This window comes from Schistocerca americana, chromosome 4, assembly GCF_021461395.2.
Source record: "Schistocerca americana isolate TAMUIC-IGC-003095 chromosome 4, iqSchAmer2.1, whole genome shotgun sequence".
NCBI classification, from domain to species: Eukaryota; Metazoa; Arthropoda; class Insecta; order Orthoptera; family Acrididae; genus Schistocerca; species Schistocerca americana.
The window spans coordinates 304,343,357-304,348,944 of record NC_060122.1 but is presented as its reverse complement, the minus strand read 5'-3'; positions in this window follow the sequence as shown (position 1 = coordinate 304,348,944).

The following is a 5,588-nucleotide window of genomic DNA, read 5'->3' as shown; positions in this document are numbered from 1 at the left end:
GTAAGTATTTCGTTCTTGGTCATCCTCATCGATCTGTGGTAGCAACATATCCAGGTACACTATGCTGCTGATGGTTCTCTCATGGAAAAAAAAGGGGCCGTACACTTTGCTCTTGCTCAACGCACAAATAACTTTCAGTTTAAGACTATCACAAACATGTTGCAATGTTTGATGTGGATTTTCACTGTCCCGACTCCTACAGTTACGTTTTTTAACCTCGCCACTTAAGTGAAAACTCATCAGAAAAGATGATTTTGTCCAAGAAAGGTTCATCCTCATCTAATCAGTTTAACATATCTCCACAGAAGTTCTTGCAAACAATTTTATCAGTGTCTTTCATTGCTTGCACAACTATCCATCTGCACGGATTCAAATGCAAATGGTTTCTCAACGCACACCAAATAGTCATATGTGCGATTTGCAGTTTGCGAGATGCAAACCAAGTTGATTTCATAGGGCTATTGACTTACTCAAAATCGTCGGATGTGCTTGGATGATGTGATGATCTCCCGTGTCTTATCGAGCACCCTGTTTCTACAAAACATTACACTACTCATAAATTGTAGGCCTACTAGAAGGATCTTTAGCCTACTTGGTATGGAAAATACACTGGACTGTTGTCGCTGACTTCGATTCTTCAAACCATAACACTGCTAGCATTCTCAGGTCCAGTGAAGGCAGCCATCTTTAACACAACTGCTGCTAGCACTCCTTATGACGCAATTCAGCACTAGCGAACTATGAGAGGACAAATCCCACTAACTTGACTAAACCTGAGAATGGCTCATGATTATGGCTGAAATGAGAAATCATTTCAGCCCACCTTCGCGTTAGAAAAGTGATATTATCAGTCCATCCACTGATTTCCTCACTAGTCACAAATGTTTCTCACAGACGTACCCATCATAGGTTTCATTTTCTACAAACGGAACATATGGCAGTGTTTTGAAAACTGGAGAAGAAGTTCTTTTAATGTCAACACAGTTCTGACCTGAAACCACCAGGCACATTAAAACTGTGTGCCAGACTGAGATTCAAACTTAGGATCTTTGACTTCTGCAAGCAAGTGCTCTACTGACTGAGCTACCGAAGCAACTTCTGCCAGTACCTCATCCCTTACCCTCAAGCCTTCATAAAAATTTAATGGTCGGTATTATGTAGATTTTTAACAGGGTTGCAACTGGAACTTTTTTATGACTACTTGTAAATCGTCATTCATCTTCCAAATTATTAAAAATGCTCCATACCCTCAGGACTGGCCCCCCTTCCCTACAAATTATCCTTTGGGCACTCCTGTTCTGGAAGCATTACGGCTGTGGCTAAGTCATGTCTCCACAATATCCTTCCTTCCAGAAGTGCCAGTCATGCAAGTTTCACTGCAGAACTTTTGTGAGACAAGATAGTGGCGGGAGTAAAGCTCTCAGGACAGATTATGAGCCTTGCTTCGATAGCTCATTCAGTCGAGCACTCACCCATCAAAGGAAAACTTCCTTAGTTCAAGCCTCAGTCTGGCATACAGTATTAAACTTCCAGAAGTTTTATATCAGCGCACACTCTTATTGTGATCATTTCTTCAAGCACCTCCAAAATCACAATTAGTAATATCACATGCAGACCATTTTCTAACCATTGTTCATTGAAGGAGCACTTGCACTTCTTTGAACTCATCTTGTTGTCAAGTATGGTGTGGTATTTCCAGGCGGGAAGGCGTGACGGTCCCCGGCACGAATCTGTCCGGCAGATTAATGTCGAGGTCTCGTGTGCCGGCCAGTCTGTGGATGGTTTTTTAAGACGGTTCTCCATCTGCCTCAGCAAATGCGGGCTGGTTCCCCTTATTAAGCCTCAGTTACACTATGTCAGCAATTGCTGCGCTAACACTTTCTCCATGTACGTGTACACCATAATTACTCTACCACACAAACATTGGGGTTTCACTCGTTTGGTATGAGACATTCACAGAGGAAGGGGGGGGGGGGGGGTGTCCACTGGGGGCCAAACCGCACTATAACCCTGGGTTCGGCGTGGGGTGGTGGTGGGGTGAGTGGACTGCTGTAGCCTGTTGTCTGTTGTCGGATTGTGTACCACTGAGGGCTATGGTGGGAACAAAGCCTCTCCATCATTTCTAGGTCCCGGTTCTATACAATACAATGGTGTGATATGGTTATTGATGAAGAAAAGCAACTAAATTTAGCTAATGAAATATATAACAACACAATGTAGCACGCAATACAATCAGATACGGTTTCTCGCATACAGATAGTGTATCGTTGTCCATTTTTGTTCCTTGTGCGCAACAATATACGTGATTACTCACTGGTAACAGTGGAATCTCTTTGTCAAACAGATTCGCCGACTTAAGCTAGTAATAATAAAAATCATAAAAATGAAATATATACCTAATTCGGGTTAAATCGCTTCATAATTGTTTAATTTGGGACAGACAGGTGTCCAGAAGTACCTTTGGAAAAATTTGGAACAGACACAAAAATCGTGACTGTACCAAAAAAATGAAACTGATAGTCATCTTAGTAAACGCTAGGCAGCGTGCGCAAACGGCATTCAGTCGTACGCGGTTCGTATTCGGAACCTCACAATCTCCAGATGACAAAATGACAGTATGTAAACTCAAATAGCAACAATGAACTACAAATAAAAAATGACAATCGATAAACAAACCTACAGCAACTGAATACCAACAAGCAAAATCAAAACGCTACGAATTTATGTAGCATCCTAATGTAACTGGTGGAAAACTGCCGAAGCTCTCAAAACTCCTAAGGGGGCGTGATAAAGGCGATAAATTTATTGCTTGCATCAACCGGGTACGGAGTGAAACACGAGCTTCGTAATGTCTTTTATTGAAAAAATAAAGCACAATAAATTTGCGAATATATATCCATTATGCTGACTAAAATTAAAAATATTTGCAAGCCCTGACCATTCTCGTTGCTTATGTTCAAGGTGCATGTAATTACATGGCCGATGCATCACTGTCATGTTTGACATTTTTGATGGTAAATAAAAATGGTTTACCCAAGATCACGCTACCTGCCCTCTAACAAACAATACAGCACATTTTATCAAGTAGCCCATGTGACAAGTCGTGCGCATACTTCATAATTCATTAACCGTATTTTTATTGACATTATCTTCCCTACATGAACTCAAATAAAATCTTAAAATCCTCACATATGTCACTGTAGACATCAGAAAGTACCTACAAGGCCACTATACATGAGTAATACGTTTTCAAAATTATCTAGGACGTCTGCTTCTTGCCGATCGAAGTAAGGAATCCGTGTGGGCTCTCGCGCACCATGGACTGTGATGCCCAGTTCTTCTTCCGTGGCAATGAAAGTTCGTTCACGATGGTTCGTACGCCGGGAATTCCAAGCGACGTGCTTGCTATTAAGGTCATCTCCTAGGAAGATTTGGTCAAAATTGGTGAAGATACTCCGTAGGTCGTCTGCCACCAGTTGATTAACAGGGCTGTTGTACGCCGCGATGAAAGTGATGCCTGCCGCTGATCGAACCGTCACTGCTGTTACCTCCAGATGTTGGAGGTGTGGTAGTGTTTCATGATGGTGCCGCAGTTCCCCTTTAAGCAGAACTGCTGTCCCTCCACCTCGTTGGCCTTGTCTGTCCATTCTATAGACGTACATGTTACGAAATATGGGCTCAGTTGTTGGACGAAGGTACGTCTCCGATACATGTGCAATGTCGATTTTGAGACGTTGTAAAAATTCAGTGAATTCTGTTTTCTTGTGTTTCAGTACGTAGGCGTTCCATATACAGATTTTCAGATATCTCGCGGTCCCAGGGCGATCCATCTGAAGGTGTCCCAAAGGCCTTCAGTACACTTGCGATTAGAGAAAGTATCCCGACTAGTTGTTGCTGGACGTCGGTGAGAAGTTTGGCGACATCAGAGAGCGCTAGAGGTATGGATTCCATCAAATGCGCTGGTGAGACGAAGTTTCCGATTCCGGTCGTCGTGGTGATGCTGCGTGGGCGTATGAATAATGCTGGCGTTGCTGTCGTGGTGGCTTGCTTCAGGAGGAGGCTGTGGTACTGGCTGCCGTCGCGTGGCCGGCTGTTCTTGTGATGTTTTCTGACGGTGTGGCTGTGGGTGTGCGGTCAGGTTGGAGTTCTGTATTACAAGAATCCTCCGTTGAGAGGGCGTCGGCGGAGACAATTGTCTGTATTTCCTGAGAAGTTCCTGGTACTTCTGGCAGCCACGCCATGTGGCAGGATGGCCCTTTTCACAGTTCGCACATTTCGGTAGAGCCCCTCTGGGATGAGTACAAGCTGAAGATCTGTGTTGCCCTCCACAACGAATGCAGCGAGCAGGCAAGCTGTAATAATTATCTGTATGTTCGAATCGCTGGTAGTGGCGATATTGAACAGGTCCTTCTTGTCTGTTGTAGGTTTCAATAATGACTTTAGTATACAGAAGGTATTTGATGTCGTAAATCTTGTAGTTTTCCTTTAGGGTTGGCAACGTGACACAGTAAGCAGCTTGAGGTCGTAATTAGTTGGAATTGTTGTCTCGATTTTTAAATTGGTGGACGTTGATGACTGGGAAACCCTTCTCTATCAGTGAATCTTTCAGTTCTTGTAACGTAGCTTCGGCTTGTAGGTGTTTTACAACCACTTTGAGATCCTTGTCCTCTCCGGCCTGATGTGTAAAAATATGGATGTGCTTCGACACAAAGAAATTGATGGCGCGTCCCCGATCTTCATAGGAGTCAAAGTGATATTTGATCCTGTCTCATTGGTAGTTCTTGGTATGGTAAATAGTAACGGGAGGGACTTAGCGTAGTGAGTTCCGACCAGAGCCACCTGTCCCCTCTTTATCTGCTTCTAGATTGATGTCCATCCGTTCTGGAGCATCCATAGTACCTTCTGTCGCAATACCCGCATAGCGGTTGGAAGTTTTCAGTTCTTCTGGTCGTTGTCGCTTCCGAGAGTTGTTCTGCTTAGGAGAAGCGTTGAGTCGTTTTGTTCGGCGAACTAGTGTAAAATCGCCATCTTAGTCGGTGGGCTGCATGGTCCAGACTTCTTCAGAGGAGATTCCCTGCATTTCGTTGTCGTCTTCTGGTGGAGAAAATTGTTCCAGGTCGTCTTCTTGTTCTTCAGGCTATGAAGTGGGAACCGTGCTAGTGCGTCTGTCGTATACTTCCTTACTATGCAGAATCACGTCTTAGTTCCCGTTGTTGCCGATCTTCCTGTGTTATCTGCAGTCACTCTTGATAGGGTTTTGACGTATGTTGTCCTCTTCTCTGCATTCGTGGTCCTGTCCTCATTATCTTGCCTTTCAGAATCCGTTGTCGTATGCAGGGGTCGTCGCCATTGTATGTGTCCTGTAGGGAGCGGCCGGCCCCGGCGCGACGCAGCCGGCTGGCTAGGACTCGCGCGCTTCGTTGCCCGCACTCACCGGCATCGCGCGCTCAACTGCGTATACAAATATGACAGTACTCACCAAGTTTCCATTGTGCCCACCAGTTGGGTTACGGGTGCGGTGCATTGACAAAATGGTAACAACGCAGGAAAAGAGTTTTTATGTATTGCCATTGTGAGATTATCTGTGA